Source organism: Pongo abelii, chromosome 3 (genome assembly GCF_028885655.2).
Source record: "Pongo abelii isolate AG06213 chromosome 3, NHGRI_mPonAbe1-v2.0_pri, whole genome shotgun sequence".
Classification (NCBI taxonomy): domain Eukaryota; kingdom Metazoa; phylum Chordata; class Mammalia; order Primates; family Hominidae; genus Pongo; species Pongo abelii.
The window spans coordinates 114,611,052-114,637,011 of NC_071988.2; the positions used below are offsets into that span (position 1 = coordinate 114,611,052).

Genomic DNA, 25,960 nt, shown 5'->3' on the forward strand with positions numbered 1-25,960 from the left:
CAGAGAGAGGAGTCTTGCTTTGCTTCTCAGGCTGGAGTACAGTGATGCAATCACAGCTCACTGTAACCTTGAACTCCTGGGCTCAAGAGATCCTCCTAACTCAGCCTCCTGACTAGCTGGAACTACAGGAACATGCCAATACATCCAGCTAATTTCCTGCAGAAAGAAGATCTCTGTATGTTTCCCTGGCTGGTCTTAAACTCCTGACCTCAAGTGATCCTCCTGCCTCGGCCTCCCAAAGTGCTAGGATTACACTTGTGAGCCACCACACACAGCCCTTGAAAAGTTTTCAAGAGGAGAATGTTTTCTCTTCTGTATGCGATGTGTGTGAATATGTGTGTGCATTGAGATCATTTTAAGAAATTGAGTTTTAAAAAATCTTCTTTATGTTCACTGGTAAACACTACCTACCTAGGTTCCATTATATCCTGTTTGATTATTGAGCCTTTATTTCTGTTAAGTGTCTATGAGAGTTTGTGAGGGTAGCCCAAAGTAACAAGTATTCTACTTAGCTCACTTAAAGTGGGCTGATTACCACCTAGGGTATGAGTCAAGATTTCTGGCTCTTTTATTTGGACCTATGCTAATAGTTTTGCTTGATATATGAAATTAAATGATGGAGGGCACTCTATAAAACAGAACAGGGAGATGGGTTTAGTAAAATGTAGTCACTTTAATGAGGGGTTGGAAAGAACTGGATCTGAGCTGAGAATCCTACTGAGGCAAATGGTAAAGAGACAACAAATCTTCTGTTCAATCTGAAACCGTTGGGTTTGTAACACATTTTTTCCCACATAAATCAATTTGATATCTAATTCACAGACACTGTTGGACAGCACAGCAATTGCAGCCAGGGTATATGGGAGTGAAAGCTAGTATATCTTCTTGTCTTCATAGTAACTGTATCTTTTCTACAAAGGTCAGTAATAACAATTTCATTTGGGGACTATAATATAGAAGGTTAAAAATCAAATGAAATGTACAAGTGTCACTTTCCTTATTCTTGTTTTTCCTTAAAGTCTTGGGGAGTAAGAACTATTACAGATTTTGAAAATTATTCGCATGATGTGGGATAATGATGTCCAGCAGATTTAAGTACCCACTGGTAATTATTTATCCCAAAGAAAATCATATACAGAATTCTAATACATGAAATAAATATAACAATAACTAAGTTCCATTAAGTGTTTACAATAAACCAGGCATTGTGCTAAGTAACTTGTACATAGTAACTTGTTTAATCATCAAAACAATTCAATATGGTAAGAACTATTATGATCCCTAACAGACTAGGAATTTGAAGCTTAGAAGAATTACATAATAACGTAACCAAGGTACCACAAAAATAGTAAGTAGTAGATCTAGATTTATTCTCAAACAACACTACTAATGGACGCAGATAAATGTATACCTCCTTCAAATGATGGGGGGACTGATGCATAAACTTGGGTGATATTGGCTAGGTCCACGTTTTGACCTCACAGTATTTTCTAAGGAAATTCCCAGGACCCTCTGCTCTAGTGTATTTAAAGAAAAATAAAATCTGAATTTTGCATTCTAACTCTCAGAATACGTGCTATTTGAAGTTCTCTCATTACTGAACTTCCATTAAAATCTTTTTAAATGAAGAAAAAAGGCATAAGCAGACCGGAATCATCATTTACCCAGTTACTCAGGTTGCATACAACCCTAAAGCCAAATTTGATGCTATTCTTGCCCTCACAGTGTCACATGCAACCCATGAAAAAAGTTCAATATTTTTCTTTCACCAAATGCAGGCATATTTTGGAGACATCACATGTTCTGTTTCAGACTACTGTAATAAAGCAAATCACAAATTTTCTGGTTTCTCAGCACATGTAAATGTTATGTTTGTACTATACTGTAGCATATTAAGTGCAATAGTATGATGTCAAAAGAAAAACAATGTACATAGGTCCATTAGAAATAATTTATTGCTAAAGAATGCCAACAATTATCTGAGCCTTTAGTGAGTCAGGATCTTTTTGCTGATGAAGAGTCTTGCCAGGATATTGATGACTGCTGACTGATCAGGGTAGTGGTTGCTAAAGGTTGAGGTAACTGTGGTAATTTCTTAAAAGAAAACAGTGCAGTTTGTCATACCAATCACCTCTTCCTTTCACAAAAGGTTTTCTGTAGCATGCCATGCTATTTGATAGCATTTTACCCAGAGTAGAGAAGAACTTCTGTCAAAATTGGAGTCAATCCTCTCAACCTTGCTGCTGCTTTATCAATTAAATTGATGGAATATTCTAAATTATTTTTTGTCATTTTAACAATGTTCCCAGCATCTTCACCAGGAGTAGACTCCACTTCAAGAAACCATTTTTATTGCTCATTCACTAGATTCAATGCTTCATTCATTCAGATTTTATCATGAAATTGCAGGAATCCAGTCACATCTCCAGGCTCCAATTCTAATTCTTATTCCCTTGCTATTTACAGCACATCTGCCATTACTTCCTCCACTGAACTGTTGAACCCTTCAAAGTCATTCATGAGTGCTGAAATTTACTTCTTCCAAACTCCTGTTCATGTTGATATTTTGACATGCTCTCATGAATCATGAATATTCTTAATGGCATGTAGAATGATGAATTTGTTCCAGAAAGTTTTCAATTTACTCTGCCCAAATATGTCAGAAGAATCACCTATCTATGGCAGCTATAGATGTGAAATGTATTTCTTAAGGGTGATAAGACTTAAAAGTTAAAATTACCCCTTGATCTATGGACTACAGACTGGATGTTGTATTAGCGGGCATGAAAACAACATTAATCTCCTCGTACATCTCCATCAGAGCTCTGGGGTGACCAAGTGTGTTGTCAATAAAGAGTAATATTTTCAAAGTAATCTCGTTTTCTGAGCAGTAGTTCTCAACAGTGCACTTAAATATTTAGTAAACCATGCTGTAAACAGATGTGCTGTCATCCAGGCTTTAATGTCCCACTTACAGAGTGCAGGTAGAATACATTTAGTATAATTCTGAAGGGCCCTAGAATTTTTGGAATGGTAAGGAATACTGGCTTCAACTTAAAGTCATCAGCTATATTAACCCCAACAGGATGGTCAGCCTGTCCTTCGAAACTTTGAAGCCAGGCATTGACTTTCTGGTTATGAAAGTCCCAATGGCATCTTCCTTTAATGTAAATGAAAATTGGTTTAATGTAGCCACCATCATCAATGATCTTAGCTAGATCTTCTGGATAACTTGCTGTAGCTTCTACATCAGCACTTGCTACTTCACCTTGCACTTTTATGTTACGGAGATGACTTCTATTATGCACCCTCATGAACCAGCCTCTACTAGCTTCCAACTTATCTTCTGCAGCTTCCTCACCTCTCCAATGCCTGAAGTTTAGATTTCTCTGAACTTCTGTTTTCTACACAGCACCTAGACTAGTACCTGAAGATATAAAGATTCCTCATAATAGCTGGTGAATTAATGAATTGATTTTAAAATATAGTGTAACAAACCCTAGTTTATCTTAATAAAAATCCTTTGTAAGAATAGAATCATTTCCAATATTTACAAAATATGGTAGTCCATGAGATTATCAAGAAGTAGGCTTAGAAAAAAAGGATTTAATAAATTTCACAACTGTTTAAGAAACTTCTTACCAAAATAAGCTTTCTATTTGGCCTGTCACATTAGAATTCAAATGGCATTGAAATACTTCCAGTTCCCTTTCAACTTCAATGTAAAAATTACATTTTTAGTGTTTAAAATGAAGTATATCTGATAATGGTCTTCTCCAAATCTAATCTAAATGGTAGATTCCTTAAACTACCTCATGCAGGCCTATTTAGTTTCCTCTTAAATTGTCAAAATCTATTTTTTAGTTGAACTCATTGTGTAGATCACTTTAACAGCTTTTTTCCTGAAAATATCTAATGATGTTATACCTCTATACATACTCCATTAACTTAAAAAAATGAATTTAGAACTCTAAATGTGTGATTTTTATGTGTGAAAAGATTCTTACTTAGGCAAACTATATTCTATTATCTTTAAAATAGACTGCATTATCAATTCAAATGTATAACTGATCAAATTAGAAGAGAGTGATCAAAAATAGTCATATAGGCAACTCGTAATTAATATTAGGTTTAACTTTCTCTCTACTTCAGTTATGTAGAAATAGTGGTTTAAAGATAATGCTACATTATCAGAAGTCAAAATAGCTTTTAAAACATGCCTACAGGCATATTTTTCAAGTTTCCTGATTGTTCTGAAGACATGGCTGCTCAAATCTGGATCTTCAAATATTTGAATTATCAGAAACTTCAAGATTCTACACCTAGACATCACTGTCCTTATAAACAATTTATCACTTTAGAATTGTTGCCAAAGCCTAATAAAAACTCTAACCCTCTCTAGAGAAGGAACCTTGATTTTGTCTTTTTTTTTCTCTAGTGCAGTGGTTTTCAGAGTGTTTTCCCTGAATCAGCATCACCTGGCAAAGTGTTAGAAAGCAAATTCTTGGGCACCAGCCCAGCCCTATTGAATCAGAAGTTCTGGGAGTGGCACCCTACAATTTATGTCTGCGAAGCCCCCCAGGTGTTTCTAATGCAGTATAAAGTTTGAGAAAGACTATACTGGCCTTAGGATAATATCTGGCATTCACAGGTTCTTTTATTCATCAACTGAGCAGAATTAAATCAAAATGAGTAAAATAAACTAAATCAGGTGCCTGATATAAGGAACTAGAAATTTCTAAATGTTAGTTGCCTGAGGCAAAACTACATAAACACATAATATCTCAATTTTCACTGATTTCCAGTTTACTAATTAAAAAAAAAGTAATGAGGTGATCCATTTGGGTAAAATTTAAAAAAAAAACTCTAACTTCACAAAATGTTTGACAGTCTTTTTACCTTTTATCCATGTCTGTCAAGCTTATTAAATTGAAGATAATACTGAACAGAATGTCATGAGTTTAAAATAATTATTTTATTATCCCCTTGTAAAGACATAACCATATTTTCTTCAATCCTCAAAAATGATAGCACTGACCCTCAATCAATAGATGTTTCACGTGTGATGAATTTGTTCTACTACATCTAAAGAGTCCCTGTAGCTACTAAGAGCACTCAATAGAGGGTCCATTAGGGATTCTTCATGGCACCCAACTGATACATTCATTCAAACAACTACTTAGTAAGTGCCCACAAGGTACTTAATTACTGCCAGACATTGAACGGGATACAAGGCAATGTAGGGCAATTCTGTTCTCCAGGATTTTATAATGTGGCCTGGAATTAAAAGTAAAGAAAAGGAAAAGGACCACACATTTTTCTCATACCATCATGTGCCAGGCACTGAATAGAGCAGGAGATATAAACTATATCAGTAAATCCGTGTAACCACTCAGGGAAGTTGGCTTGATTCCCAGATTACAAATAAGGAAACAATAGTTTGAGAGATGCTGAGAACTTGTTCAAACTCATCAGGTAAGAAATGAGGGAGGTAAAATTTAAAATCAAAACTGATTTTTAAGTGTCCACTGTACCTTACACTATATCAATTCTTATATAAAAAATCAGCAGCAAGTCTTAGAGGAATACAATAAATACCTAAATGAATGATGCACATTATTTGCTGTAGGGCGATTAGAAAAGGAGCAGTAACTGTGGATGAGGAAGTGAAGCCTTCCCAGTAAAAGTTCAACACAGATCTTCATTGAAAGAAAATGGTTTGTAGCTTGGATAAAGGAAAGAAGTAAATGTATTCCAGATAAGAAAAACTGTTAAACAGAAATGTCTAGTCAGGAACAAGAAAGGCAGGTTCCAGTAGATTGGGGAAAATCAGCTCAGCACATTTAGTTGCCAAATAAATGATGTAGAATGGCTTTGCTTGGCTCTGGCTGTGCATGAAGGCACACATTTTAACAACGAAAGGAGAGTGGTGAACAGTGCCACTTAGCTTTACTTAAGTGGTGTATTTACTGCCTGTGTCCATGTACATTCAGTCAAGGTTTTGAAGTGCCTGCTTCTTTTGGCTCTAATTTTGTATATGCATTATCTTTCTTCATGTAAGTGATCATTCTGCTCCTCTCCTCTGCAACCAACAGGATTAGTTCACTTTAGCCATATTATTTCTCAAAAAAAAAAAAAACCTCACAGGTACTCTTTCATATATTTCTCAAGTCCCTACAGCTGAACAAGTTCTTAAAAATATCAAGTCTCTGGCCGTGTGCAGTGGCTCATGCCTGTAATCCCAGCACTTTGGGAGGCCAAAGCGGGTGGATCACGAGGTCAGGAGTTCGAGACCAGCCTGGCCAACACAGTGAAACCCCATCTCTACTAAAAATACAAAAATTAGCTGGGCGTGGTGGTGTGTGCCTGAAATCCCAGCTACTCAGGAGGCTGAGGCAGGAGAATCACTTGAACCTTAGAGGCAGAGGTTGTGATCAGCTAAGATTGCACCTCTGCACTCCAGCCTGGGCAACAGAGCGAGACCCTGTCTAAAAAAAAAAAAAACAAAAAACAAAAAAACAATATCCACTCTCCCAGGTACTTATTTGTAGTTACTATAATGTGCCTGAAAGACACAAGTTCTACCATGAGTAATTCAGTATTCATTCAACTTGAATAACTACAGGGTTAGGATAGTCATTTTGAAAATGGTAAGGATTATTAGTTAGTGTTAAGAAAATATTTTTAGATAGTTAGGGTAAGTAAAGTATGTCTGAAGAAAAGATGTATTTGATTGACTTATCCTTTAACTTCAGTGAATTTTTATATCTCTGTATTTAGTTTGAATCAAAATCCCCAGGTACAGGTAGGAGAATTTAAGACAAAATTTCAATAGCACCCCTGTTTTCCTGTCTTGTTACAGTCCTCTATGTGGTAACAAATGTTTTTGTCATTTGGTTTCTGTGAATTCAAAGTGATGTCCTATGATAAAATAGTGGTTCCCCTAAGATCTTTTATTTACCCTGGGAATGTCATTGATCCAAAAGAAGATAATAAAATCAGCAAGAAAATAATAAACATTCTCTATGGGATGTCACAGTTTTAATTGACTACAGACACTCAAATCAATTTTTCAATCTACATACACATGACAAGGTCAGCAACATGGGAAGCTGATGTTGCTTTCCTTTATAAGAGATATATTTAAGATTTGAAATATAAACATGAAGTGTGGTACTTTGTATATCTCTTTATATATCTCTTAAAAAATGGACTTTAAAACTGTAGATATTAATGACACTTCAATGTAATTGTTAAACAAATTTTAACAAAAATTACTTAGAAAATATTTTGCTTAGTTTTCTTACAGGTTTTTTTAAAATAGTATATTTGATGATAATGTGATTAAAGAATACACACCAATTTTTTTTTATATTTTACTTTAAGTTCTAGGGTATATGTGCACTACGTGCAGATTTGTTACATATGTATACATGTGCCATGTTGGTTTGCTGCACCCATTAACTCGTCATTTACATTAGGCATTTATTCTAATGCTATCCCTCCCCCTGCCCCCCCACCCCATGACAGGCCCCAGTGGGTGATGTTTCCCACCCTGTGTCCAAGTGCTCTCATTGTTGAATTCCCACCTATGAGTGAGAACATGCGGTGTCTGGTTTTCTGTTCTTGTGATAGTTTGCTCAGAATGATGGTTTCCATCTTCATCCATGTCCCTGCAAAGGACATGAACTCATCCTTTCTTTTATGGCTGCATAGTATTCCATGGTGTATATGTGCCACATTTTCTTAATCCAGTCTATCAATGATGGACATTTGGGTTGGTTCCAAGTCTTTGCTACTGTGAATAGTGCTGCAGTAAACATACGCATGCATGTGTCTTTATAGTAGCATGATTTATATACTTGGGTATATACCCAGTAATGGGATGGCTGGGTCAAATGGTATTTCTAGTTCTAGATCCTTGAGGAATTGCCACACTGACGTCCACAATGGTTGAACTAGTTTACACTCCCACCAATAGTGTAAAAGCGTTCCTATTTCTCCACATCCTTTCCAGCATCTGTTGTTTCCTGACTTTTTAATGATCGCCATTCTAACTGCACACCAATTTTTTAATGAAATTTATTTTTATCAAAATTTCCCGTGTACTCAGAAAAAAAGTGCTGTACATATAAAACTAATAATGTAATATAGGAATTGCTTCTCCACATCTCCCTACATGCTCTTCCCACTCTAGGGAAGCAACCTTCAATTTTTGTTTTGTTTTGTTTTAGCCACTTTTGGTATTTTTCAAATATTTTAAATAAAATTTTCACACTTTTTTCTTGATTTCCTAGATATTGATATCTATTGATATACTAAGTTGCAAGATGAGAATTTAGGTTGCATATGTCATCTCTCACATGAAGTTACTCTTACCCCACTTCTAATATAGTTTTAACACATTTATAACTAAATTCATATTCAGTATTATCATTTATATGACTGTCTTTGTTTGGGTTGCTATAACAAAAATACCATAGACTGGGTAATTTATAAACAACATAAGTTTATTGTTCACAGTTATGGAGGCTAAGAAGTCCAAGGTCAAGGCACCAACAGACTGGGTGTCTGGTGAGGGCTCCCTCTCTGCTTTAAAGATAGCACCTTCTCACTGTGTCCTCACATGGTGCAAGGGCAAAAGGTGATAATCAGCTTCCTCACACCTCTTTTATAAGGGACTAATCCCTTTCACAAGGGCTCTGCTCTCATGACCTAATCACCTCCCAAAAGGCCCACCTTCTCATATGGTCACTTTGATGAGTAGGTTTTCATGTAAGAATTTTGAGGGAACACATTCAAGCCACAGTATTCTACTCCTGGCCCTCCAGGATTTATGTCCTTCTCACATGTAAAATATATTTCTTCCAGACCAACAGCTCCAAAGTCTTTTTTTTTTCTTTTTTGAGATGGAGTCTCACTCTTTTGCCCAGGCTGGAGTGCAGTGGTGTGATCTTGGCTCTCAGCAACCTCTACCTTCAGGGTTCAAGCATTCTCCTGCCTCAGCCTCCCAAGCAGCTGGGATTATAGGCATGTGCCACCACACCCAACTAATTTTTGTATTTTTAGTAGAGACAGGGTTTCACCATGTTGGCCAGGCTGGTCTCGACTCCTGACCTTGTCAAGTGATTTACCCGCCTTGGACTCCCAAAGTGCTAGCATTATAAACGTGAACCACTGCACCTAGCACCCAAAGTCTTAACTTGTTCCAGCATTAACTGAAAAGTCTGAAGTGCAGAATCTCATCTAAATATCATCGAAATCAGATATGGGTGTGACTCAAGATGGGAATTATCCTGAGGCAAATTTGCCTGTAGCTGTGAGCCTGTGAAATAAAACAACTTATGTGCTTCCAACATGCAATGATTGGACAGACATAGAAAACACATTTCCATTCCAAAAAGAAGAAATAGAAAGGAAAAAAAGTGGTAACTTGTCCCAAGTCCAAAATGTAATGTTGCAAACAACGTTAAATCTCAAGGCTGGAGAATAATTCTTGAGTAGATATCCTGCCTTTCAGGCACACTGGGTCAAGCATCGGGCCCCCAAGTTTCCAGGAAGCCCTGCCCACATGGATTTGCGGAATGCAACCAGTATTGCAGCTCTCACAGGGTTTGCGGAATGCAACCAGTATTGCAGCTCTCACACGGTTTGAGGAATGCAACCAGTATTGTAGCTCTCACAGGTTAGACTTGCATGCTGAAGACTGTACTATTCTGGAATCTCAAGGGTGACCTCACCCCCAGAGCTTCACCAGACATTGCCCTAATGGGATCTCTCTGTGGTGGCCCCACTCCTGTGGCAGTTCACTGCCTAGGTCCTCAGACTCTCTGGAGCTTCCTTCAAAATCTAGAGTCAGCCGTGCCTCCACAGCTCATAAATTCTGTGCATCTACACCTGTGGAGATGGCACTGTGCAGATGCCATCATTGTTTACCATCTGTACCTTGCAGAGAGGCAGCCCAAGCTGTACCTGGGCCCACATGAGCAACAGCAAGACAGGGCAAGGAGTGCTGTTCCAGAATGGGCAGAGCAGAGACTTAAAATTTTTCTGTTCCCAAGGTCCTGGATTTCTAAGCTTATGATGGGAGTGGCAGGCCCAAAGCTTATGATGGGAGTGGCCGGCCCGATGATCTCTGAGATGCATTTGTGAAGTTCATCTGTCCATTGGCTTGATGAATAAGAGCCCCTGGCTTCCACCAATCCATAGTAATCTTATCAAATACAAACAGTGGAATGGTCACATCCTTGGTGTTCTCTGTTTTTCATTTACAACATTGCCAGGCTGAGAATTTTCCAGATCTTTTTCTGCTTCCATTTTGATTATAATTTTTTCTTTAATTTGTTTCTCTCTTCTTACATTTTACTATAAGCAATTTAGAGAAGCCATGCTACATCCTCAGTACTTCCACCAAATATCCTATTTCAGTGCTTGTAAGTTTCACCTTCCACGAAACCCTGGGACACGATTCAGTCAAGTTCCTTGTCACTTAATAATAAGAATCACCTTTCCTCAGATTTCCAATGACATGTTTCTCATTTCTATCTGAGACCTCATCAGAATGACTTTTATCATACACATTTCAATCAATATTCTGATCACAACCATTTGGGTAATGTCTAAAAAGATTGAGGCCTTCTCTACAGTTCTCTTCTTCAGAGCCCTCAAAAGAACCCCATTTTATGGTAAATTCATAGCTTTTTCTAGCATGTGTACCTTCAGATTCTCCCAGGTTCTGCCCATTACCCAGTTCCAAATCTGCTTCCACATTTTAAGTTATTTGTTATAGCAGCACCCCAGTTTTGGGTACCAAATTCTGTGTTAGTCAGTTTGGGCTGCTATAACAAGATACTTTAGAATGGGTAATTTATAAACAATGTAAATTTATTGCTCGCAATTATGGAGACTGAGAAGTTCAAGATCAAGCTGCCAACAGATTCCGTGTCTGATGAGGACTCCCTTTCTACTTTAAATTGTTGCCTTCTTACTGCATCCTCACATGGTAGAAGGGCAAAATTTGATAACCAGATCCTTCACATTTGTTTATAAATTCACTAATCCTATTCATGAGGGTTCTGCTTACATGACCTAATCACTTCCCAGAGGGCCCATCTTCTAATACCAGCACCTTCATGACTAGGTTTCAACACAGGAATTTTGGAGGGATACAAACATTCAGATCATAGCAATAGCCATCTAAACATTTTTTTCTAGTTCCAGGGAGGATCTGACTGATAATTCAATGTGTACTTTCACTCAATCATATTAATTTTTTGTTCAGCACCATACTGAAGTATCCACATATCCATTGATTCCAAATTGCTTTACCACCTGTACCTTACAGAGGGAATATGGAGCTAAGGAATATACAGATAGTTTTGTGTGGTACTAAACAACAACACCACCACCACACCACACACACACACACACACACACACACACAAATCTCATCTTTAAAAAAAAAACAAACTTCAGAGTAAGATTTTTTTGTTTCTGCTCCAAATGTGTGTATAAAAAGCCTGCAATAGATCAAAGTCCTTACCTCCTCATCTAGTGGTAACTTTTTCCCTTTGAACTCTGAGAATGACACCAGTATTGGTGGTTTTAATTTCTGTTGCCCTCTTTGGATGAGCATATTTACAACTACTGAAGTTCAAACTTGTCACATTGACTTTACTTTTATTTTTTATATTATATTTTAAATTGGCATAGTTTAGAATGCCTACTGGTTTCATTCTTTATATTTATGTCATAATTTGTTACCTAAATTAAAATAAAATGTTTCAAGACAGGGAACTAACTTTTGTTTTTATTAAAATAAAAAGAAACAACAAACTGTATTGTCTTTATATAGACTTCTTGTTTATAACCTTGATATTTCTGGAATTTAATATAGATTTCTATATTTTATTAAACTACATATCAAAAGCCACTATTGATTTCTATAAATTGATATAGCCATTGACTTAATAAAGAGGACTTAATTCAGCTCTGCAGGAAAATCTTATTCTTTATCCAAGATTTACTGTCTTTTCAACTTCATTCAGAAATTTGGCAGATTGGATAACCCTTGACATTTTGGTGAACCACCTGACAATTTCAATTATAGTTTGAATTTCAAACAGCAAATATTTGAGGTGTTTCAGATTCCAAATCATATCCAACTCTCAACCCTAAAAATGTCCTTTTCTTGGCTCTCAATAACATTTTTTCCATTTGAAATGTTTCCTTTTTAAGTTTCTTAAAGTCATATTCAAAGCTAAAGATAAGGATTTCTGAACAGTGTAAACTTTTATTAGGACAGAGAGAAAATACACAATTTAGCAATATGACCTATGCTATTTCCTAGCTTTAGAGCTAGATCATCCTTTAACTAATTATTTTTCTTTTGTGTTGCTGTTTGAATCATAATTCATATTGGATGTTTTGGGTCTTTGACATAATTCTTTTCATTAGATTTGCAAAGACCTTTATTCATAAAGCAAGTTTAAGTAAAAGAAAGTTAAGGTATAATTTTCAATATAATATAAATATGACTTAGAATTTTTGAAAATTATTTGTGATTTCTATGGCTTACAGTAGATAATCTACAAAATATTTGAAGAATATTTAGAAATTAATCTTAATTTATCTTAGAAATTTTATTAGTTCTGAGAATGATCTGGCATAATTGCAAGTATTGAAAATTTCAGATAAAGTTGATTATGCATTTTTAATAGTATACATGCAAAATAAAATTTAATAAAATTAGAAGGATGAAGAAGCATGTATTTTATTTTTAATGCAGATTTTTATTCATTTTTAGCAGAAAAAATAGCAAAACTCTAGATAGTCTTTGCAATAATGTACTGGTAGTATGTATGATGAAAAACCATACCTGGAAAGAATGTAACCATGTTAAAGGATCAGTTGGTAAGAAATGCTGCTTTCCTGCTTCTTACTACTCTGTATATCAGAATCTGAACTGCCATAGCAAGCTGTCTTCCTCTTTGCTCACATACCTAACTTCTAAAATGTTGAGAGAGATTCTTTATGGCCCTTATAAATAGAAACATTAATTTGTTGAACATAATTGAACCCACAAAATGATTTTTAAATTATATGTAATTTTTAATTTGCAACACTTATACAAATAGAATTTTAACAAATTTACTCTAAATGTATTTTATACAAATTATAAATTGTGCACAGAGCCATTATTACATATCTTTATTTCTTTATCACTAAGCATTGTCTTAAACAATCTTACTTTTGGAATAATACTGAAAATAGCAATAAACATTTATTTTTCTTTTTGTCACACCCAGATTTGTCTAATTCTCTCCCATGTGTCCCAAATTGCTTTTATCCAAGCCCAATCTGCCCGGCCATATCAATTCTTATTGTGAAGTAATATGTAACTATCTTCATAACAGTATCAATCGCTGCTTTTAATTTACTCAAAATTCATTTTAAGCATATTTTATTTATCAAAAACATTTCAAGAAAATTTTATCTCTGCACTATGTTCTGGAAAATGCCAACCATAAATTGCTTGCTCATTATACCCATAATATCTTCTATCTATTTCTATATGACCATTCATTTTTCTTTTTACACCTTCACAATATCTCTTTATAACAACAATATTCTGCCCTTTATATTCTACATTTGAAGACTTGATGGTGACTGGATAATGTTCCATTTTATTTTCACTGGGGCTAATGTCTTATAGTCCCCTTACAGACATAACCATTATTCTAGAAGACAGGAACAGTAATTTACCTAGAGAGGAACTGAATCCATAACCTTACTAACACTTTGCTTTTTTAACAAAATGAGGCAACCAGCAACTGAAATCATTCCATTTAAAATAATTTCACACCTCACCTAAAGAACTTGAAAAATGAAGCCGTATGATAGGCCAATATTCTATTTTTAGGAAAATAGATAGCCTTCTCTAACAAATACATTTTTCTCTTAAATCCTTACATTAGAAACTTGAATGATAAACACTTCAGTGAATAGTTTACAACTTATAGTGTAAGATACAAGATTTTATTCCTAAAAGCAAGGGATGGGTAGGTCTTAAGAAAGGAGATTTCAGGCCAGGCACTGTGGCTCACGCCTGTAATCCCAGCACTTTGGAAGGCCGAGGTGGGTGCATTACCTAAGGTCAGGAGTTCAAGACCAGCCTGGCCAACATGCCGAAAGGCAAAACCCATCACTACTAAAAATACAAAAAATAGCCAGCATGGTGGCAGGTGCCTGTAATCCCAGCTACTCGGGAGGCTGAGGCAGGAGAATTGCTTGAACCTGGGAGGCAGAGGTTGCAGTGAGCCAAGATTGTGCCATTGCACTCCAGCCTGGGCAACAAGAGCAAAACTCCATCTCAAAAAAAAAAAAAGGAGATTTCTGTTGATTTTAAAATTATCCTGAGCTAACCACACTGTCATACTGCAAATCAGGGTGAAATGTGTCCATAAGAACAAGCCTACTGAACTAAGGTATTGCCTGCCTTATTTCATGAGATAATAATCATTTGCTCTGTAGTGGGATGCATATATTTTTAAAATGTGTTACACCAGTGGGTCTACAAAAGAAATGAAAAGCAAAACAACAACAAAAAGATCACATCATTTCAACAATTGTGGTGATCAAAACCACAGAATATTTACTTCAAGTATGTCCTTGTCCTTAATTAGCACAAGAATTAGTGCTACCAGAATATTCTTAAAGACTCTCTTCTAATAATTCTATCATCAACTCATCTTGGAAGGAAGGCTTTTAAAGCCAGTCAGCCAGCCTGCTTAATGGCTGTTTCTGTAGAGGAATACAAGTGGCTCTCAGAATTACAGTTGTCAGCCCATCTCCTTGGGTCTGAAGGAGACCAAGGGATCATTATCAAATAGATCATTTGATATGGTTTGGCTGTGTCCCCACCCAAATCTCTTCTTGAATTGTAGTTCCCATAATCCCCACGTGTCGTGGGAGAGACCCGGTGGGAGGTAATTGAATCATGGGGTCAGTTACCCCCATGCTGCTGTTCTCATGATAGTGAGTTCTCACGAGATCTGATGGTTTTATAGGGGCTTTTCCCCCTTTTGCTCTGCACTTCTTCCTGCCACCATGTGAAGAAGGACGTGTTTGCTTCCCCTTCTGCTGTGATTGTAAGTTTCCTGAGGCCTCCCCAGCCATGCTGAACTGTGATTCAATTAAACCTCTTTCCTTTGTAAATTACCCAGCCTCAGGTATGTCCTTAGAGCAGCATGAGTATGGACTAATATATCCTTATTTGCTCTTTTCCTTTTGTATTCTGACATGAGTAAACTGTGAAATTGTGCTAAATAGAGATGTATGCTAACTGTGAAACACTGATAATTATTTCAGTAAACTACGATATATATAGGAGATTCAAAACGGGTATGTGCTTCTTTAAAATAGACGAAGAAAGTCTTGGCATACATCTCCAGGATACCCCCTGAATTATAGGCCACAATTGTACCTCACAGCATTTATGGCCTCAGCTCTAGTGACAGAAACACACCTTAGTCCCATTCTGTAGTTCCTAATAGATTGATTCTCAAAATAAAAACTGACTAAATGGCAGAAATACATACAGTAATCTTCAAGATTTTTTTCTCCTTATCTGCCTGGAGTTAGTTGAAGCAAGCTTTGACAAGTCATTTATTTAACAGTTTAGCGGAACTCATTCCTACTCTTGAACCTGGAATGGAATGTAAGAAATAAAAAGCAGTGGAATCCAATGATGTATTTCAGGATATAATTGCTTGTCTATACTCAAGGCTGGTCTTGTCACTTGAGATGATAAAAGAAAAACAAAACATGGTAGTGGAAAAAAAAAGTTTATGTTTACAAACCCTGAAAACTTAATTCTTGTAAATAACATCACCCCAAATAGAAAATATGTGTCATCAAACTAATTTGTGCAAAGCTATAATTTGTGTAGCAATGATTGAGGTATAAATATAACACTTTAGTGTGTTTTAAGGAGTTTTTTTCAGATAAGCTATTTTCTCTTTACAATAGGCTTGAAAATATAGTATTTTTTCTAAAACAAGGCTTTTGTCTTTCCTTCTATGGAAAGATGCATGTCTTCAGTTATTTCTGCTGGACTATTATGTATGGACTGGCAGGTATTGGCATACTTTTCATAATCCTAATAAGTATCCAGTGTAGCCAGTCTGAAAGCTCATTTAAAACAGGACAAACTCTGTCTTGCTTGTTGAAACAACTCCAGTACCTAGCAATGTGTCTGGTACATTTTTCAGGTGCTCAACAAGGCAGAATGGCTTTGTTTATTAGTTGAATAATATAGACTCAAATTCATTCAGTCCCTGACCAGGACTCTTCATAAAACAGTGGATCTCAAAATCATTCGCTGAACCTACAATATTGCATCAACTAAGAACTTGTTAGAAATTAAAATTTTCATACCCCATGACAGATCTTCTAGATCAGAAACTATTGGGGTAGGCCCAGCAATCTGTGTTTAAAAAGCCCTCCAGGTGTGATTATAATGTATGCTAAAATTGAGCACCATTGATGTAAACAATCCTCAAATACATTGTACACAGCTTTTTAGAATTATGAGAGTGGCTTAAGGGTATATTACAAAAAGACAATTCCTATGGACAGATTGTGGATAATTTTAATTTCTCAAGAATTTTGTTCTAATTTTTTTATGTATAGGATAGTTGGAACGTATGTTCTACTTCTTACAAGTATCTTCATTTTAACTATAGGACTACTCCCCTCACGTAACAAGTTGTGTAATTTGTATAGGAAGGCTGACTCAGTTTGACTTACTGGTACAGATACTGAGACAAAGAGTTGAATGCAGATGGCTTATTAAGGAGGTGTTCCCAGGAAGCACAAGTGAGGAAGTGGTGAACATGAGAGAGGGTAAGGAGAAAAGCCAGTCAAGCATGTGTTAACAAGAAAGGGTTACAATTGTGGGCAAATAGGTCTCAATCCTGTGGAGAACCATCTGAGAAAGCGTGTTTGGAATATATCTCAGAATCACCCAGTGGAGAATGGAGAGACTGAAACATTTATGTACTTACTTCCAGCCCCACTGTTTGAGAGTTGATCTCCAGTAATTCTAACATATGCCATATTCCAGGTTATATTTGTGTATGGCCAAATAAGCTGGACAAAGTCATCAGGCAGAGAAGATGAGACACAGCCCTTGAGGTGGGACATGTCAATACACTGGAAGGTTGAATTGTCACTGCCTTGAGAATGGAAGCAGAGCAGAACTGACTATATACAGAAAAAGAATGAGGGTCAGCTTTAACTAGGGGTTAGAAGCCATGAATTTGCAATAACACCAAAGCACCCAGTTGTGTGTTCCATTTCTAGGAAAGGTAGAACAGTGAATTCTAAGACATATAAATGGCATTCAGAGTAACTCTAATTGTTTTATAGGAAGTATGCAATCATAAACACTGACAGATAAGCATACATGTAAAATTTTTAAGAAAGGTTATGATCACTAAAATATAGCAGATGACTTTGAATGTTCTTGCTTTATGTGATCATAAATGGGTTCCTTTGTCGAATTCTATAATTCTGCTCTGCAAGTGACATTTTGTTTGAGCAGTTGGCATCTGGTACCTCAGTTTCAACTGACTTTTTGTTACTAAACACAGTTCGAACACCATAAGGTAATTTTTCAATGGTAAGAAAAGGTAGTTTATACTTCATCCTAGTGAAATAACACAGGCAGGGAAGTCAATTGCTTGGAATTCTGGAAAGTTTCCATGCTGTCAAGCCCAACACCATTTGAAAACATTTTTTACAGTAGGCCACAAAGCTGCCTTTTTATGGAAGAAACTATGAAATAAATTTTAGAAACCCCAGAAGACTCCAAGGTCCTGTTCTGATTCAGTAAAAATTTCAAAGACTATACCTCCTGAGCTTACTTTGAGAACACAAGTAGCTTAGGAAGATGGACATGGAAATTCACCTTTTGCATTTCCCTGCATTTTCTTTTGGATACTTTGCATAGAAAAACAATAAAACCTTTTGATTTTTGTTTTCCTGTGAAGTCTTTTAATTCTAGTAGAATCATCAACATTTTATGCCACTCTTAAAATTCTAGAAAGCAAAATCCCCGTGTAATACTGGAAAAGTCCAAGGATAACACAAATATTGAACTAGGAATGTTTTGTAATGAGAAATAATTAGCCTCCATAGTCGCTTCATCAACGATGAGCTACTTATACCAGTATACTACCAAGCTACACAAAGACTTTCATTAGTGTAAGAACAGTAGTAGACTAATTAACTGTCTAACTACAGAAACTAGATGCTTCATTGCCATGTTGCTTTATTGGCACAGTATCTAAGAATCATTGTCTGATTTCTCCTCTAGAAGGTTTTTTGTTTTCCTCCTCTGGTGGCAATGGGAAGTTTTGCTGTGATGAAAGAACAGTAACAGATAACTGTTTCTCTGGTTAAGGGTCAGGTGCAAATACTTCTCTGGTTAAACATCAGGAATATACATGTGTATGTGAGTGTATGTGTGTGTGTACATGAAATGGGGTGGGGGGAGGGGGGAGCGATAGCATTGGGAGATATACCTAATGCTAGATGACGAGTTGGTGGGTGCAGCGCACCAGCATGCCACATGTATACATATGTAACTTACCTGCAGATTGCGCACATGTACCATAAAACCTAAAGTATAATAATAATAATAAAAGAAAAAAATAAAAAAAAAAAAAAAAAAGAAATGTTTAATCAGTTAACCAGTGTAGCAAATTGCTCTCATTCTGAAAAGAATATGGAAAGTAAGTCTTACTAAAGGAAAAGCACATTTTCTTATACCACTTTAAGGCAAATAGTCATGTACTATAATAGTCATGGACCTTTATTTTTCAAAGTCTTCTATGGTTTAGTCTCTTTATCAGTTATACAATGGATGCACGTAAGTTAACACAGTGGAGTATAAATAAACAAAAGTCTAGTGTATCCCACAGAATGTTCTGCAACATTCAGTTTAACTGTAATTATTCTAATTTTGAAAACTACATAACAGGTTCTGCAACTTAGAAGCAGAGGGCTATGAGAAAATTTTGTAGAACATGTCTTTATTATTAACTCTCGCATCCACTCCTGTTTCACTTTATGATTTGGGTGAGTTACTTTAACTTTTTGTTTCTCAGTTTCTTCGTATTTAAAATGCACATAGTTGTAGTGCCTGCATGATAAGGATGTTGTGATAATTAAATGAGTTATTATTTATGTATGTGTGTGTGTGTATATAAAAACACATAGTGTCATACATAGTAAGCACTCAACAAATATTAGCTTATACTATTATTATTATTGACATACTGTAAATAGCATTCAATAAGCATTTACTGGACAGAATAAATGTTGTCAAACATGACCATTTATGAGTACTGTCAAAAGTATTACAGTAACTTGAATGATTTTTGAACACATGTGATGTTCCAGATGCTTTAGATACATTTAGCCATTTAATCCTCACTATGCCTCCATGAAGAAAATGTCATTCAGCTCATCAGGAACCTGAGACTCAGAGTATGTAACATACCTTGTTACAGTTAAGGAGGCCCAGCATTTGAATTCAAGCCCATTTACTCAACTTTCATTTTATTTTTCTAGTATCAGATAGTCTCCAAGTCCTGAAGTATTTGGCTTTGCAGATCTTGAATTTAATATTTCTATACTTAATTACTATGTAAATAGTTAAGATCTTCTCACTTGAGAAAATGTAAATTGATTTATTTTCTGATTTAATTTTTTAATTAAAATTTTTTCTAATGACTTCCTTTTTATATGAGCTTATCAAATAGTTTAGTCCTAGGTGAGGTATGGATCTCCACAGATGTATAAGGACGAGTTAGGGCTATATGGTTCTCTTATTTCCACAAGCAACATTTAGGAAAAAAAATCTGACCCGTTCCTAGCAATCCATTTTATTGAAACCCTACTATGTGTCACTCACTGTAAAGGGATAGACCAGTGACCAAAATGAAGTCCTTACTACCATGAAGCTTATTCTACAGAACAGAAAGAGATGGTAAATAAGTGACCGTGTGTGTGTTTATTTGTCTCAGGTGGGATAAATGCTCTAAAGTATAGGACAAAAGTAACAGAGACTCTTGAATGGATGATCATAGAAGTCATGCCTGATGAAGTCACATGCAGAGACCTAAATGAAATGAAGGAGGGGGCTATCTGTGTGTCTCTAATGGAAGAGCAATCCAGGAGGCAACATAAAGACAAAGGCTGAACTATACTAGAGGACCAGCAGGAAAGCCATTACAGCTGAACCAGAGGGACTAAGGGGTTATATAAAATATGTACAACATGGCCCTCACAGCCACTTACATAGCTAACTACGATTTCATTAAGGCTGGGATAGAGGTTGGCTCAGAGTGTCAGGCAAGCATAAGGGTTGGGATAATACTGCTTGGGGTTAGGGAGGTAGAATGGGAAGGGTTTGACATTTTGTTCACAATTTGAGTTATGAGAAACACTTTGTCAAAGAGAGAAACTGAGAAGAGATCAAAAGGAACAAAGCAAAGCATGAAAGTCCACAGCTGTGTAGAGCTCATATATTGCATTTAGACGTGATCAATAGACTTGAGGAACTTTATTTTTTCTTTATTGGCTTCAAGATAGCAAGAAAGCCTTAGTTCATAAATCCTAGCAATTAAGTGCCAATTTACCCCCAAATTATTTTAAGCGTTGATCAAAATCCAACTAAGAACTCATATTCATTTGTTTGCCTGTCATACTTAAGAATTAATTTACTCTGCCAAGGGTCATTTAGCTATTAAAAAAATAATAGCTACAAGAAAATAAATATTTTAGTGTAATTTCCTGATGGTGCCAAAAGTTAACATATTAGCATACGGTAAAATAGGCAAGGGATGAGCGCTCCTTCAACAAACACTGCTTTTCCTAATGTTTTGGCATAATGCACCTGAAATCACCACAGCAAACATCCAAAAAAACCCCAATGCCAGCAGAAACTCACAAAGAATTAAAGACAGTAACACAGTGGTTTCTGACACCGGCAATAATTTTTAAATCTTTATTCTCATGAGGTAAAATACTGAAATCATGAATTTACTTTTAATCACTGTTCAATCTTTGTTCAATAATATAGAACACAGGAAAGTTGGTCTATGCCACATGATGAATGCAGTCTATTTCTTGCATTACACATTAAGAAGCAGAGCAGGTAGCACAGTGTTGGCTAAGTCTCAGTGGTGGCATATTTTCATCTCCCACGGGGTGTGGGAAGACCCCACTGCACAGCAGTAACAATAAATCTAGCATATCCGTTTATGAAATAACTTTGGCAGTAATGGCAAGAGGATTTGGATGAAAGTGTATTTGTGGTCTTCCAGCTGGAAGATCAGAGCAGAGATTCTAAAGCAAAAAAGCAGAGTGGAATGGCAGATAGTGGCTGCTTGGATAAGAACAGAAGACAGTTGAGGATCCATGCTGAGCTCAAGGGGAAATGCAAACAAGACAGTCCTTTCAGAATATCCCCATGCTGCCCAGTGTTGGCGTGAGGGATTACTAATGCCATCTGCTGGATATTCTTGGGATTTAAAAATGGTATCTAAACAGACAATACTCCAGTCTCCCTATGTCTTGGCTTCAGTTCTTTAATGAGAAAAACAGCAACAATAACCAGCTAAAGAAAACAAGTGAAGAAAACAAAACTAGGTCATGTACATGTTTACTGTACCTTGAGAAGGTTGGAGTTTTCTATGGCCACTGTGTTTCAGACATAGTATTTATAATAATTGCATTTTTTTGGTTGGTGTGTGTTTGTTTAGTTTTAGCAGAACTCTATAGTAGTGCACTTTGGCCATATGCAACACTCAGGCAACTGGATATAGTTTGAACTGTAAATCCACAAAGCCCTTGCTAAAAATATATTATACACTATAAACTTTATATACTACATACTCCGTTTTGTTGGAGAGAACATTGTGGTTTTATTTTGTCTATTTTGTTTTTAAATAGGGATAAAAATAATTAAAAGGAAAGAAGAACAGGTATCACCATTTGGTCAAAAACATTACATATACATTTGTATCTTATATAAAATACAGTAAGTTATCTTTCATTTTTGTTTTCTGGAAATATTTTCCTCTGTCATGCTCTCTGTAGGTTTATTGTGGGATTGCAATTTAAAATGACAAAATTCCTTCTGGTATTTCAGTAAAATTTTAGAACCTTTAGAAATGTGTGGCTAAATTAACATTGATTATAGTCTACATGTTCCAAACCGTACTAATCCCATGAGACTTGCAGTGGAAAAAAAATGGTTTCTGTGGTCAAATCCATCTGAAATATTCTATAATCCAAATATCTTCTCCTAGAGATCAATAAGGCACATGAACTGAAATGCGAGGAGCTGATATTTACTGACAGTTTACCATATACCATTATCTCATTTAATGTTCATTCTGATTCTATTATGTGGGCACTATCATTATTCTTACTGACAAAAAAGGAAACAGGTTTATAATTTGTTCAAAGTCACACTCAGAAAATAAAGGTACTAAATCTGACTTCAGAGATTGCACTCACAAGTACAAAGCTATATGTTCCATAATATCAATCAGTGAAATAGTATATATTAATATAATTTTTATGTTAATTATATTTCTATATTCATGTTAACCTGTTTAAAGCTTTGAAGAATAATGTGGTAATAGCATCTGTTTAACTTTGCTTAGCCCAATATTTCTAAATCTACTTAGCTACGGAAAACTCATTACTTTTAGTGGAACTAGTGTCCTACAGAATATAGTTCCAAAAATGCTGATATAAGTAAACTATAATATTGCTATAGATGAGAAGCCAGGAAGGGAAGCTCTTTAGTGTTTCTCTAGCCACTTGTTCCAGCATTTCTGCTGGTGTCCTCTGCCTATGCATGCCCCTTGCGGGTCTCCACCTGATGATTTGGAAGGGCTAGAAATAGGGAAGCAAACACCTAATATCTTTGCTGGTGCAGGTGCACAAAGCACTGGAACTGTCTGCATAAATGTGTAATATTTAGTACATCCTGCAAAAGGAACAAGCTTAATTTAGTTAAGCCACAAGGTTGAGTGATAAACAGCATGTTGCTGTTATTGTTTAGTCAATTAAATCGTCCCCTGCACTTGTAGGAACTGTTCCACATTTATTACTAGTGAGAAACAAGCTCGGGCAGGGTTGTTGATTTCCTTGCATTGGATTGTGTTATATTTAGCACATCTAAAGATTTGAGAATGAATGATGGAAGACACAGTGATAAATTGTCGAGCTTTTCCAAAGATTCAGAAGTTCTAAAGTTCCTGCCAGTGACAGATGGTCTGTCCTTACTCATTGCTTGTCTTCCTGACAGGACTTGATTTTTTTTTTCCTTTTTTGCTCAATTCCCTTACAGTAAGCTCAGCTTCTTGGGAGGTGGGATAGTTTCATTTGTTATAATTACATTACTATATTTCAAAGTGGCATCAACTCTCTATGAACATGTCATGCTCTTTTTAGATTATTAATGTGCACATGTATAATGACAAAAGAGAATTACAGGATAAGAGGAAGAGAGGAAATGCATTACCAAGGGAAAGTCATACCTCAATCTTTCCTGTTATTTTGATAACCAAGCATACTATTAAATAGAGTCCTCATTGGATAGTGTTTTTTTTAAATCAATATTATTTTAATACCTTCGATATTTATAATAATCGAAAACTTTTTGAAATTTTTGTTTAAACAGCACAACTAGTGTTTATGAGCTTGTAAAATATTTCTAAGAATTCACACAATGAGCCCAAACAACTATAACAATGATGTGCCTAGATATTAAATAGGTTCCAAATGAAAAAAGGAAAATTGCAATCAAATTTCTTAATTCCTTTCATTGATTTCAAATATGTTCACTGCTAAAATAGGAGATTTAGAAGATATGCTAAATAGATAAGGAATGTGGGAAAAGAAAACAATTTTCCTGTGGCAGTAAATATAAAGGCTTTAAAAATTCTAGCTTGTCTTCAAATAACTTCTAAAATCCAGAAGTAATTTAGCCCTCAAGTTAGTAATGCCACTAGTGTGATACAGCATTATATAGCTGCAAGTGTTACCAAGTGGAAAGAGATCAACATTATTTAAAACTATAAAAACAATCAGGTGAATTGATTTGGGATTTATAATGGTTGTCTTCTGTTATCTACACAAAGAGCTCAGAAATTCTTTTTATATAAATTATTTTTCATAAGTGCTCACTCCATATTAGCTCAATTTGGTAATATGTGAGAAGCATAAATAATATTATCACTCCTTTTTCTCCTTTATTCCCTTTAATTCTACTTCTACTGGAGTTTTAACCACTTTGAAGTGATATGCGTATAAGTGCATATATGCTTTACTGAATATATATATATATCATACTACTATACATTATTTTATGTGTGTGTGTGTATGTGTGTGTATAATACACTACTCATTTAAGTGAGAGAACAGAAAGCTTACTGGATTTCCAAGGTCTAGGCTATTGAACTCCATTTTATCTTTTTATTCCCCTTACTAAATGCTCCTACCATTACTGATATCAGTTACCTTTTTATTCAGTGACTTTTTAACATTGCTTTATTTTGGTAACATTTGATTACAAAATCTCAGAGAACTCATGCCAGCCCACTGGTTATGCATGAAGATGTTAACCTAGACCTAGGGAAATTGTAACCCTTGTTTAGTGAATATTTTCTCAGATAATAAATAGAAGAATTAACTTTCTGTGTAGAACATTACAAAAAATTTCAATCTTCTTTAACACATGGTGTCACAATAATACATGGATTTTAGTTGTGTATATTGCATATACATTGATATATAATTAAAAAGACAAGACATATCTGTCTTTTTATTCTTAAGGACCATTCTAGTATAATTCATTTTTCTTCTCCAGATAAAAATGTGTTTGTAAAAAAGATTCTAAATATTCAATATTTTTGAAAAGGCCAAGAAATATTGCATAATTTTGAAATCATGCCTTTATAAAATCACAGAATTAAAAGTTACTCTAGTGAGTATGTTTATTAAAATTTATTAAGATTACAAAAAGTGCATAGCTGAAGTTAATAAAAGTGCTTTGTATTAAAGATAAGATGGGCTAAATTAGTCTAACAAGTAGACCCAAAATGTAATATTCCACTACTAAAGGTTTGTTTCATGTCAGCTCAGTACCACAGCATAGAGTAGGAAAGGGGAGTCTGCTCCATGCACTGGAGCTACTGTGGCTTCCAAGGTCCTCTAGGCGTGACGTCACAATCCTACTAAGCTGGAATGGACAGAGAGCAGACACAAGCACATGGGAGGTTTTATGAGTCAGGTTTGAAAGTGGCATACATCACTCTGCTCACATTCTATTGGCTTAGAACTCAGTCACATGGCCTTGTAATCCTACCCTGCAGTGGAGAATGGGAAATATAGTCTAGCTGAGTGTCCCAGCAGAAGGAGAGAAGGGATTTTGATTATCATCTAGCAGTTTCTACCACATGAACCCTTGACTTTGCTTAAAAATTGAGGTGAGTTTAAATGATTATGCTATTAATATAGTCTAGTTTTTCTGATAAACTTTGTATCCACTCACTTGTTTGTAGGGCAGGGTATTTTTAAATTCATTTAGTAACCTAAATTGGAGACTAAATTTGAGGACTAATGATTTTAGAATAGTTGGTCCAATAGAACTGGTAGGAGACCTGTTAACTTGAGGACCCAAAAGAGATTCAAATAGACTCTTTCTTGAAAATGCACATTAAGACATACAGGACTCATACTGAAGGTTCACAGATACTTAGTACCTGCCTATGGTGAAGAGCACTCAATTTAGAACATGAAGATAGATGATTTATTTATTTATCTGTAGTAATGTGCTAATGTTTGCTTGTAACAAATTTATGCTGCTAAAATA

General features: G+C 35.6%; 1 protein-coding gene across 2 annotated transcripts in view; it reads left to right on the forward strand.

The window, feature by feature from the left end:
- GRID2 (glutamate ionotropic receptor delta type subunit 2) overlaps window positions 1-25,960 on the forward strand; it is a 1,495,815-nt gene that overhangs the window by 881,492 nt on the left and 588,363 nt on the right. The window lies entirely within an intron of this gene.